General features: G+C 43.3%; 1 protein-coding gene and 1 long non-coding RNA gene across 4 annotated transcripts in view; one reads left to right on the forward strand and one right to left on the reverse strand.

The window, feature by feature from the left end:
* The window catches only part of LOC118971972 (uncharacterized), a 91234-nt gene extending 79496 nt beyond the window's left edge, over positions 1-11738 (forward strand). Inside the window, exon 3 of the long non-coding RNA XR_005060721.2 lies at positions 4464-11738. This is a non-coding gene — a long non-coding RNA (uncharacterized lncRNA). The remainder of the gene's footprint in view (positions 1-4463) is intronic.
* FRMD6 (FERM domain containing 6) overlaps positions 1-12990 on the reverse strand; it is a 230726-nt gene extending 217736 nt beyond the window's left edge. For all 3 annotated transcript variants that reach the window (XM_073211247.1, XM_037016060.2, XM_073211246.1), the window contains exon 1: positions 12666-12990. The gene's annotated coding sequence lies outside the window, so the exon portion shown is untranslated. The remainder of the gene's footprint in view (positions 1-12665) is intronic.
* Between the last annotated feature and the right edge of the window lie 343 nt (positions 12991-13333).

Genomic DNA, 13333 nt, shown 5'->3' on the forward strand with positions numbered 1-13333 from the left:
TCAATGATAAATGTTTCCACAGAGATCTCTTTTATGAGGCAAGTGAGAGACGTCTACAAGGAAGCCATTGGCTAGAGCAAAAATCTTTAGCAGTAAAATATTCCTGGATTCTGTTTAGAAATTATAATAATATTCCAGGAAAAATTAGAGCAATTTCCTGGGGGAAAAAAATACATACATATATATACACACACACACACACACACACACACACACACACACACACAGATATATATATGTAATAGGAATACTGAAACTTAAGAAGAAACAGCCACACAAAGAAAGAAAGGAACATTCATTTGTTTAATGTTGAATGGTTTATGATGTGTCTTATTTGGTGCTTTGAATAGCTGGATGAGTTAGGGCCCTAGAGTCAGCAACATGGGTCCAAACCCTGGATCTGTGTCACCTCCCCAGCTGTGTGACCTTTGTCAGTTACCTGCCTCTCCAAGCCTCAGCTTTCTCACAGGGCTAATGAGGGGAGTAAATGGGATACTGCACATAAAATGTTCAGAGCCTGCCCCCTCTCAGAATGCACTCACTGTGTGCTCAGGCACATCACACGTCATAACCAGCCTTCCTACACAGCAACAACACTGATGAAAGATAAACAATACCCAACTTTTCTAAGCTGATACAGCCAACTGAAATATTCTCTTCCAGAATGGCCACTCTGGATGCTATGCACGACTCCGATGTTGCTGCTCTGTCTTCACAATGCAATTTTTGACCCTCTCCATTGGGAATGTCCTCAGGGCTTATTTTAAGTATATGCACATATGTGTATTGTTACTGGTGGCAAATCTTGGTCCTTCTGGAGTGATTTCTTTTTTTTTCATTTAGAATTTGTCATTTAGAGCCAAATCTGATGAAGGAACATGATCAAGAGGGGACAAAATGAATGCACAGAGACTGACTTGTGAACATGTAGCTTGTAACCATCCCCAGGGGCCACTGCCAATGAGGACTCCCACAGACGTTCTGTGGACAGTGACGCTAAGAGCACAACTTCTTGAAGGACGTCCCTCATCTAAGCTTGACTTTTTTAACATGATTTTTTTAAACATAAACGTCTCATTATTTCACTTAAGCTATTGGCCTCTCTTCACACTTGAGATGGGGAGTGTGAGGGAGGAAAGGAAGAGGAAAACACCTACGATAGAAGAAAGGGGTTGGGAGGCGAGAGAAAGGCCAAAAAGTGAGAGGATAAGTCCTGGCAGAGAATCAAACCAACCTAGAAGCACCATAAAGAAACTAGCCTTGTCGGCAAGAGGCTTTAATTATAGTTTGTTTCTTAAGACATAGCTCATAGTACTACTCGTGAAGCACTACATCGTGGGCCACAATAAACTTTCCAGTCAATGCTAAATCATCAAGTTTCTTGTGTTCTGAGAAAATGTGTTTATTAAAATACCTTAGCCTTTGGAAAAGCTGAACCACTTTTTAGAACATGTATCTTACTTTCTCCTTCATATTTTGGGCGATCATTCATCACCCGCTCACGTCCTTGCTCCTGTCTCCTCGAGGCTCCTGGACAAGCAGGGGCTTGAGGGTGAGGACTTGTGGGAAAGGAAGGAAACACGAAGAGCTCTCCTAAGTGAATAACGTGATTAACAGAAAGTATAAAAGAGGCTTCTTCCCCTGTTCACAAAGCAGATTTTCTTCAGAAGCTGGCAGGGCTCCCAGACAATTTGCTCTGGGACAGACTCTGGCTAACGGCTGCCAGCACCGGCCTCGGGGGCCTCCAGCCTGATGAGTGTGGGCAGCCATGGGGAGGGAGCCCTAAAGCGGCGGGAGGTGGGGGAAGGCCTTGGGGGAGTTGAGCACCAGGCAGGGTCAGCGTGGGTCACGCAACAGGAGATTCAGCCGTGAACCCAGAGCAGGCTGGGCACTCTCCCATCTACCTCATGGCCACTGAAACAGCCACAGAATGGAGAAGCTGGCTCCAGCCTCCAAGATGGAGCCTGAGTGCTTACAGTGTTGGGGAAGGATTTGCAAAGAATGAGGCGGCCCCCCACCTGGCCAAGGGCTCAGGCTATGTTATGCTGCTCGGAGCAGCTCTGAGGCCAGAGCAACACTGTTCTCCCGCTTCCTGGCTGGCCCTGGGCTCTGACCAGGCCACAGGTGCCTTGTGCATTTTTTGAGGAATGATCTAGAGGTACACTCCCTGGGTCCCGCATTCAGCGCTGTCTCCGCAGCAGTGCCAAGCCCCCCACTTTCAGCCTCACCTGGGTGGTGTTTCAGCAAACACTCACTCTGGAGTGCTTCAGCTGAACTGGAAATCAGCAGGCATTCTAGGAACTAACTGTGTTGGTGGGGAAAGGAGAGAAGGAGATGGAGGCTGTCAGCTTCTGAAGCTGCTCCCAGTTTACCTGCTAGGTTTCAGCTCAGCCAAGACCTGATTCCTGATAGAGGGACTTCTTAAAAACGATTTTCCCCTATAATGGAGTTTTGAAAAGGTTATAGCCATAAATTATTCAGGGTCCCTAGCTGATTCAGCCTCCAGTGTTTCCAGATATCCTTAAATGGATTCTTGGTTAGCTTGGATATTAACAGGAAAGGTAGAGACACAGGTACCTCTCTGTTACCTTAAATGTCCGCCAGCCAGTCTGCCCTGAGGTTATATGAAGCTGAGAACTGGTAGCCAGGGTAGCTGGTTGACCAACCGCTTCCTGCTTTCTCAGCTCTTTCTCCTGATGGACTTGCCTTACTACGTGTGTGTGTTTTGTCATGAAACTAATTCATGATCATCTCAAAATATTCAGAACATACAGGATGTGTAAAGAATGCCACCAATTGGGAATAAGCATAGTTGACATGATAAGTCATATTCCTCATGATTTTTTCTGTGCTACTATTTTGAAGTAAGATTATAGTATGCATATTCTTATAACAACTTTTTCAGTCTACAACAGATCAAAGTCTTCCCATGTTAATAAGTATAGATCTATGTTATCACTTTTAATGACTGTTTAACAATCCAGGATAAAATGTGATGTGGTTTATTTAATCAATTGCCTATAGTTAGGCATTTCAGATGTCAAGAAGTTATTGCTGACAGAAACAAGAACCTTTATATAAATACCACTGAATCCTTGCCAGATCATTCCCTTAACATGAATTATTCAAAATGGAATTGCTAGGTCAAATCCCACTATCTTTTTAAAAGCTTTGATGCATCCTGTCAAAATTTTCCTACAGAAAGTCTCCACCAATATTCTACCCTTCCGACAGCAAATGAAGCTGCCCGTTTTCCTCCTCCCACCCCACAGAGGGCATTAAGAGTCTTTTCCATCTTTTCCAGTCTGATGGTTGTAAATCTCCCCCATTTGCTGTTCTAATCTGGTGTTCAGAGTTCTCTCTTCTCCCTCTGGCACCTTCTGTCATCTCCTAGAGCTCTTTTTCTACCAGCATCCCCCTCATTCAACAAGAAACATCAATGGAACACTTCCTAGGTGCCAGCACCATGCTTATCATCAGTGCTACAGGAAGGGTACCATCCAAGTGCACTGGGGGTGGAGGGGGCAGCCTGGCGGAGCTGCAGAGAACTTCACAGGGGAGGTGATATTCCTGTCAGGCTTGATGGAATGATGAGCGCCAGATGGCTAGGAAAAGGCCACTTAATGCAGAAGGAAGAGTAAAAGTAAAGTCACCCTGGCCTGTGTTCCTGTGAGGCCTGGAGGTGGATGGGTGAGAGGGCCAGACTGAGGCAGGCTCTGGGTGCTGTACCGTGGAGTTCAGATTTGATCCTGTAGAGATGGTAGATAGTTAAAGGAAGGGTTTTTAGGAGAGAACTGTGATACGGTTTGTGTTTAGAAAGTCAATTTTGGCAGCAGTGTGAAGGAGGAAATAAAGGACAAAGAGAGGGAGAGAGAGGGAAGCAGAAAGACCAATGAAACGGCCATTGCGATAGTTTGTGTGATAAAGCTGAGAGTGGGGAAGAAGCCATGGGGGGTAGGGATGTGCAGCAGAGGAATGGACTAGATGAAATTTCCAGGACTGGTGACTAGGTAGAGGAAGTGGGAGAGAAGTACAAGAAATCTTGGAAAAGAGCAGAAGATGTGATTTTGGGCAAAAAAGAAGAAAAGATGGATTTGGTTTTGAACATGCCCACTTGTCTTCAGATAGATGTATCTAAAGGGAATTATAATTATGGATTTGGGACTCTGCAGAGAGGCTGTGGTTGTGGAAACAGAACTGGGAATCTTTGGGTCTCAAATCTACACACTGATTGCCAGGAGCCCTTCTTCCAGCCCCCATCTGGGCCTGATACCCTGTATTCTCTTCTCTATCCTTGTCCCTGACCTGTGAGCCCCTTTCCCTTTTCTGAGAGGTACCCAGTTTGTTATGAGAAAGAATGGATCCAATGTAGCCAATTCATATAAAAATTTGAAAAACAGACGATCTTATTGTGCAAATGATAAGCTTTCTTTTAAGTTGCTTTTCTTTTTTTCTTTTTTAAGAAATGACTCCTTACTGGTGTGGCTAATGGATGGGAGATCTTTGGAGAACAAAAAGCCTTTCTGAGACCTCTGAGTTACACCAAGAAAAGCGCCATCCAACCCTGCCTCTGGGTGGGGCTCTGCTTCCCACTGGAAGTTCTGACGGCACAGGCTCAGCCGGCCACAGAAGGACTCAGCCACTGAAGGGACAGCTCCTAACAATGTCTGCCTTAACAGAGCCTGGCCACCGGAGACCTGCTCCCCAGAGCCAGGTGGAGCCCCGGGACCTGAAGAGGAACACGGGCTGCAGTGCCCTGCCATTGGCCGGTTGGCCTCTCAGCTGTGATTTGAGCAGCTCAATTAAAAGGATAGGCAGCTGCTGTCTAAATTTAAATTGCAACATGGTAAAACAAATCTGGGCAATTTTAGTGTATGCTCTTTAGCATCTTAGTGTCTAGAAACACAAAAGTGCTTTTGAGAGTCATGCTGGGATGGAAATGTGAGTGAGTGGCAGTTCGCAGCTTCATTTTTCGGCAGCTGACGTTCCAACTGGTTTCCAGATCAGGAAAAAAACCTCACTCTGATCTGACTAGAAATTGTTTTTTTTCTTTTAAGCCTATCTACTTTTCTCATTGGGTCCCTTCAAACCCTTATTCTCTGGTGGTGCAACAAATCAGAAATGCCTACTGCTATTTGGTAACACAGCTCTGTCTGGACCCACAAGTCAGGAACTATCAGCCACACATGCTGCTAGAACAGTCCAATTCCACTTTGTGGTACATCAGGAATGATGCAACAGAGGCATCTCACAAAAGCAATGAATGAACAAACAAACCTCTATTATTTCAGTAATAAGGACTTGACTAAAAAAGGAGGTAATTTACTTAGAAATATTTTGATCCATATAAGTATTACTGTTGCAGGTTGCATGATTTTCCCCTTTACAAATATGGGTATAATTAGCTACAAGTAAAAAAACTGAGGTTTCTTAAACACACAGGAATCTGAGGTATAGAACATATCCTAATCCCAGGCACTCGGTTAAAGAGCCATGCAGAACATGGGAATAAATGGCTCCTATCAAGTGCTGAAATTACATAAGATAAATCATAGCTAATGCTCTAGAAAGTTCCTGCTACAAATGCCCAAAAAGTTCTTTATTTAAAATGACATAAACACTGTAAGTGAGGGAGTGAGGCAGAAGGGAACAGAGAATGAAGAGACTATGGATTGTTTCCCATCCCTTATTCAGGATAGCATGATTCTAAGCCCAAATTTTCAGAGTTTCTGGGCAGTGGAAATGAGTTATACCATGAAGGAAGAAAAGGGAAGTCTCCTGGAAAAGGGAAGCTAGCTTCCTTAAGGACAGCCACCCTGATAAACTGGCAAGTTTCTTGTAAGTATTCATGGAAAAAAAATCTCCGCCAACATCCATGATCAAAACAGCTTCCTCATTTAGGTCAACACATCAAAAACCATTGACTCTCGCAGTGAAATCAACCTAGAAACAGCTCACTTCACTGCTTGCTGCCCTGGCTTCCAAGCCAGGTGAAGGTGCACAGGACTCAGACCATCTGTGTACACACGGAAGCTGTTAGGGCCTCCATGTTTCTATGACCTCCGAAATCTTCCTCTGTTAACGTGAAGACATACTAAATGCTGAGGCTTTTCTATGTTCATACAAACAAAAACTAATCTAAAAATAGTTGAGTAGCACAGACCTTGCTTCATTTAAAACTTTTCTCTTTCCATACATACTACATTATACTACTTCCACCTTAGTTTATATCTTTAATATTTCCCCACCATTTCCCAAAATGTGTAATTGCTGAAGCTCTTGAAATACAACTCCAGCAATATTTAGGCAGATTTAAAAAGACACTACTGTGAATGTGAGCTGCTTCTTTTTCTCACCCTGCAAACTTGGCACCTTCATGTGCCATAAATCTTGATGTGGCAGCCACAGAACCGGACTGTTTTCTGCTGGGACCTGTACATTTGCCACCGACATGGAGCCCTGCCCAGGTCTGAGAACACCATGCTCTTCGGCACTCAGGGCAACCAAGCCATTGTGTCCACAACATATCAGAAAGTTTTCAATTTAACAAGCTCAGTTCATATATGAGAATCAAGGAAGATCAACTAGAAAAAAGTGCCTCCTTGCACATCTGCCTTGATTGGGAAAGCTGGCTGTCAGAGAAAAGGGTTCTAGAAAGGCAGTTTATGGAAAACCCAAAGAACTAAACGCCTACAAAAAAGGTACACAGATTCTAGAATGCTGCCCTATTTTATTCTGCACTCCAGGCCTTGTTTTCCCCCTACTTTCACTGTCTCTCTTGCCTTCCCTGAGTGTAGACAGCTTTGGAATAGTGCCTATGAGCATAGTCCTTGGAGATAGACTGCCTGGGCTCAGGCTTTTTGCACAATTTCAGACACATAACATAACGTGTCCCCTCTGCAAAGCTCTTTGTTGCTTGGCTATGAGACCGTGACTAGAGCTAGCATAGATGGGTCTTTCCAACCATAAAGTAAAAGCAACTTTAGAACTGAATTCCAGTATCTGCCCATGGGGCTTTGGGCAGATTTGGAATAGTATTACTAAGCTAAGTAGTGCTTTACATATATATCGCCTTGTGAAATCCACAAGATACCCATAAGAGATAGTGGCAAACTTTACACTAGTTATCCCCCAACTAATCATGCCTCCTAGGACCAGGGCCCCTGGGTAGTTTCCTCCCATAATCACTCTGGGCTTGGTCCTGTGCTTATTTTGGCCAATTTGATCAGCAAGTGTGAGATGAGTAGAGGCTTCATAGGTGTTTACACATCAAAGCTTGTACCCTTGGAATGCTGCCGCCGCTGCCCCGTGAGAAAGTCTAGCCTTCTTAAGGACGAAAGAGCTCATACAGCAAGGGAGGCCCGGCGGTTCCAGCAGAGCACAGCTCCTGTATGATCTTCAGGCTGAACGCAGCTGCATGAATGAACCCAGGTCATACTAGCAATTGAACTAGCCTGCCAACTCACAGATCCATGAGAAATAATATGTTGTTGCTTTAAGTCACTACATTTCAGGGTTGTTTCTTGCTCTATGCTGCTGAGTACCTAAAACAGAAATTGATGAGTAGGGTGCTGACATAACAAAACCTTAAACCTGTGGCACTGCCTATAGGACCAGATGGTGGGCAGAAGCAGGACAGGCACTGAGGAAATTGTTCTTGGAGGCTGGAAAAAGGGTGGCCTGTATTGCTGAAACCATCAGCAAAACTGCCATCTGTAGTAATTAGTAAGGTAAAAAACACATATCTAATAAACCTGCAGGCCTGGCTACAGAAATTTCTGGGCAGAATGCTAAAAGCATCAGTGAATTTTTCAGCTTCACATAGTAAATTGCAAGAAGAAAAAGGGATAAGTTAAGTACAAACCACTGAGTTTGAAGGCAGAACTTAGAGGAAACAAGGAGGGCCCAGGCTTTGTTAGGTTGGAAAGTAAAACTGTTCCTTATTTCCATTCTTTCTCACTGGCAAAGGATCTTCAAGGTAAGAAATGATCACAGGGTAAAGATTAATCAAGGATGTTGGAGTAAGGGCCTTTATTAAGACCTCTAAAAGACTTGAGGAAGTGCTAAGCAGACCCTACCAACTATACGGAAGGCTCCTAAGATTCATAGAAACCTGACTCCAAAGAACTCCAAGTAATTGAGGCCAGGCTGTCCAGTATGGTAGTCACTAGTCACATGCAGCAACTGGGCACTTGAAATGTGGCTAGTCTGAATTGGGATGTATTAGAAGGGTATAATGTACACTGCATTTCAAAAACCTAGTATGAAAAATATATAAAATATCTTATTAATAATTGTATATTGATTGAAGTGATAACACTGTAGATAAATTGAGTTAAACTACGTTACTAGTCCATATCATCTAATACTCCTCTGACTTACTTATTAATCAGTAAGTTCTCTACCTGTTTCTCTTTATTCCTCAACTTAACTCCTTACTTGTTACTCCCCTCTCCAGCTTCTTTAAGCCATAGAACATGGCATTTCAGGTCTTCATAACTCTGACTGGAGGCTAATGCTGGAGTTAGCTGGCTCAGCATCCATTCTCAGACAGCTCAGTGATGAGAAGAAAGCGTAGTAACAGTACCCCCAAAACTTTTTGAGAGGGAACTACAAGTGAATTAAGCTCAATAAAGATTTGGACAACCTGGAATTGTAGGGAAACAAGTCCCTTGTTTGCTGCTGGTGGCAGTGCAAGGTTTTCAAGGAAAGAATCTGGCAATTTGTTGTTAGAGCTGTAAAGTTTGTCACACTATTTGACACAGTGATTTCTTCTTCAGAGACCATACCCTCTTAAAGGAAAACCAGAAGGATAAAATGAAGTTGTGTTCTTTAGTCCATTTCAAATGCTCAGTAATAAGGAATTGGCCTGAGTAACAGGCTATAAAACTATGTCAGCATAAGTAACAAGTATGTCATTTCACTGACACTGACCTGTGTCTATGAAATAAAATTATGTGAGAAACATAAAGTAGGACATATGTAAGTAGATACATATTGTTAAGATCAAGGTTTGGAAAATCTAAAGTAATACAAGTAGATTACTGCTGATTATGATATTGGGGGTTAATTTTTTCATATGAGCACCCTTTCTCCAGGAAGTCAGTTGTCTCCAAGATGAGTAGGAAATTATCAAGCTGATTTCCATTAACCCAAGAAGCACCCTCTGAATCTTCGTTTCCCCATTTACCAAATAGGTGTGATATACCTAAATCCCGGGATTGTGAAGATCAAAGGAGATAAGCCACCTGGGGACACTGTCCACAGGAAAAGGATTTATAATCAAGATGACATGGTGGAGACAGCATGGAGTAAAGAGAGCAACCTGGGCTTTGACATCGATCCCACATTCATATTTCACCTTCACCTAGTAGCTTAACTTTTTCTGAAACAGCTTTTTCCACCTCAATAGGTCTTTTTTCCTCACCAGGTTCAGTCAAGTTAAGTATTGCCTCATTTGTAAAGAGGTAAGTACCTGGCACATAGTAGGTACTCAATTAATATTAGTCCCCTCTATTTTTGTTGTCTTAAACCTCCAACTCTTTCATTCTCTTCAAGCAAAATACAAAACAAGAGAAACCCTTTGAAACTGGAAATAGGCAATATAAGGCCAAATTCCAGAGGAGATGGTGCTTCACTACTTCACTGCCAATTCACACAATAAAAAATCACTTATAAAAAGTCTAAAGAGATGGAATCTTGATGTGCTGCTCAAGTTAACTGAAGGGTCATCCAATGGTCTTGGTGCAGGGGCTGATCTAAGCCTACCCTTAGTCTTGTGAGACAAGAACCATATTATGGAAGAGTTGAAACAGGCAGGGGTTCCACATGTACCCCTTAGAAATGAGCCTGTGACATGACTTATGAATTGTGAAGCCCAAAAGCAAATAAACTGGAGACTTTCTAAACTCTTCTCACAGCAGTTTCACACAGGTATTAGGAATGATAATTGATAAAATAGAGGCCATTCTGAAAGGAGGATTCCTCTTAGTTCCAGGTAGGCACTGAGGACTATGTTAGCTAAAAATCAATGAAAAAGTTCTAGTTATGGACACTCTCTGACTTCTCTTAAGGCTGGAGTCTGTCTCTAAAAACACCAGCACAGTGGAAACAGAAGATATGCTCCATTAGAATTCAAGTCAGTTCCAAATAGGACAGAAAGAACAGGGTGCACAGTCCTTGTTTGTAAACAAAGACAAAGATAAATGTTGGCTGCCAGACCTCAAAGGGAGGCATGACAGGCCACTTGCAGAGAGAAGCCGCAGGCAGCAGAGCAAGGCCTTTGGTCTCCCTGGTGGTCTCCTGAAGACCCTTCCACAGGCATCACAGGAGCGCAGGGGAATTAAGGAGGCCAGAGGGCATCTATACAAGCACCTCCTCATGGGCCTGTACTATCTTTTCTTGGCCAGTATTCAAGCTAAACTTGACTGCCACTCTCTTCACAGGCTGTGGTTGAGTGCTTTGGAGTCAGGCACTTGGATCTAAACCTCCAGCAGCAGGTAAATGGTTACACCTCAATTTCTTTGTGTAATGGGGATACTATAGTACTTTCCTCACAGGTGGTTGTAAAGAATAATGAGATCACGTATGTGAAGCCTTCAGAACAGTGCCTGGCCCATAGCCAGTTCTCACAAATGTTAGGTGCTATTATTATTTGTGCATTATTGCTGTGTATTTTGTCCCTTCTTTGTCGTTTGACCCATGGTAGCATTTCTCACCAATACTGAGGGACATGCAGAGTTTAGGGATCATCAGTGACACATTCAGTTTCATTTCCTGGAGTGGGAAATGGTGTTATTTATAGCAACCAGGAGAAGAAGCAACTATAGGTGGAAAGTGAACAGAAAGAGCATTTGCTGGTAATGAGGCAACGTTTATGTCTATGACCCATGCCTCTGGGTCTGCTTCAAGTCAGCTGAGGAGCCGGCCTCTAAGGACAGCAGAGGGCCCAGCGCTAGCATGCAAGGAAGTTCAGTCACATTTGTTGAGGTCCCAGGGACCATTCACACCTGATACAAAATGAAGAAGATAATCCCCTGGAGGATACCCAGAGGAGAGTCTTATAAAGGAGAAAGGGTCTGCCCCCTCCCAAATACCCCTTCCTCCCACCAGGGCATTAGGGAGAGAGCTGGGCAGAGAAGATCTTGCTCCTGCCTTAGAGGCTGCATGGCTTCAGGCCCAGCTTCCAGAGAGTGAGAGCCAGCATCTCCCTCACCCAGGGAACTCAGGAATCACAAACAGGACCCACATCTTATAGTAGTGCCCTTCTACTCCTTGGCCTCTGAGAACTGGATTTTAAGGAAGCTTGAGAGGTACTGCTTATTTTCAGTAGGGTGTCATTTCCAACTGGAAGACAATATATATTCTTCTAGCAAGTCAGTGTGCAAGCAGGTCAGGTACTCTGGGCCATCTTAGGATCCCATCTTAGGAGTACAGTAATGGCACTAAAACTCCGGAGCTATCTCTCTTTTGTGATACTAATAAAAGGTATGCAAAGGTTGTGGAAGAGGAAATTCAGCATGACATATAGTCCAGAGCCTAGCACAGTGCCTAGAACACAGAAGGTGCTGATGTTTGCAGAATACGTGATTACTGACATGCATTTTAAAATAACCCAGCATCTGTCTGTAACGCAATACATCAGAAGGGTGTCTCCGCTTACCCCCAAAGCCCACATCATCTCTCTCACACGTGTGCACACACACACACACACACACACACACACACACACACACACAATGCAAAACAGGAGATAACCTCAATATTGGGTCATTTAAAAAGTGATGTAATCACACAGTTAAAAATTATTTTCTGAGAACTGATTCTCTGGTGGCCAACTTACAAACTTAGTTTGCTCTTAAAAAGTAGACCTAAAAATTCTCATAAAACTCCATTTTGTTCTTTTCCATATTCCCTTTATTACTTCCTTCTATCATGCATGCATCCTATTTTGGTTATATGACCCTGGGGATCTGGCTACAACAACTCTGTAACAGCTCCTCACACTCACCTTATGCTTTCTTGTCTAGTGTTACTAAGTTGCACTCCTTATAAGAAATGCATGACCTGAAATACATAAAAATCTTTTGCGATGCAGAGGGTGAATATGTAACTGATACTAAGGTAACTGACACCTACTCAGTATTTCTCAGTCACCTAATAACTTCCTTTTGAAAAACTTACCGTGGTGCCTTACAAGAAGTCAACTGATGAACCCTTGAAAAACTTAGAATAAAACAATGCATCAAAGGGTGCCTGTCGTCTGGTCAGATCTTCATCTGTTTTCGTGAGGGTTCTTAACTAAGGTGATTGTGTGTCTGGAGTATGGGACACATACATATGTAAATGTGAACACTAAATGAAAATCCAGAGAACACAGATGTCGCCTAATTCATCAGGACATGAGTTTCCCTGGCACTGACTACAATGGCTATTATGCCAGATAGCCCAAGGCACCCCCTCCCCAGGAAAGAGATCATGAGATAGGTTCTCTAACAGTGGGACAAATACTCTCATTAGCTTGAGATGGTTTACAGACAGAAATTGTATTATTTAAAATCTTTGGTGATTCTGCTATGCCCAATACACTGACATTTAACATTAAATTTGCCTTCAAACTATATTTTATGAAAAACAAAGGGTTAGAACAACCATTCTTTTCCTACCTGCTGCTGTAGCCACCCGAAGCCAAGCTGCTGCTCCCCGAATGGAATAGACTCCAGGATTCAGTCTTCAGTTTCCTGCCCTGGAACCAGAACCATCAAAAGAAAACTTGCAATTGCTATGAGCAAGCAGATTGTTTAGTTCCAACCAATTATCCCATGGCTTAGTAAGTGCCAGAGTAGGGTGCCTAAGAAAGGATGTCTGGGGAGGAAGGGATAGAGTTTGGGGGAACGAGAGGAGAGTTCTCAAGGCAAGAGTTAGTTCATCCAATACTCTTCTTTCAAGGAGAAGAAAGCCCTCTTATTCGGCTTTCGTTTCTTACAGAAGATCTGCCACTGCATTACTCACAGATAATTGCTACATTGCCCCTTCACAAACAGGAGACATACTTCTTTGGCAAGCCTCTAGGTTTGCAATGCATGCCTGTACCTGTCCTCAGGGATATCATAGTGCCTGGGAAAACTGAGAGGGCAATGAGCCCTCCTAAAGGGAAGACCCAGTCTAGACTATTAATCAAGTCCAGGGGATAAAAATATGCCACAAAAGAAGAGCAGAGGCTGGTGTGAGCCCCTCCATCCATAGGACGTCCACTTTACTCATAGTATCACCTGGTTAGAGCTCGAACTTCTTCCAAGTAGACCAGCAACTACACTTTGTCAAGCTTTGACTT

This window comes from Manis javanica, chromosome 8, assembly GCF_040802235.1.
Source record: "Manis javanica isolate MJ-LG chromosome 8, MJ_LKY, whole genome shotgun sequence".
NCBI classification, from domain to species: Eukaryota; Metazoa; Chordata; class Mammalia; order Pholidota; family Manidae; genus Manis; species Manis javanica.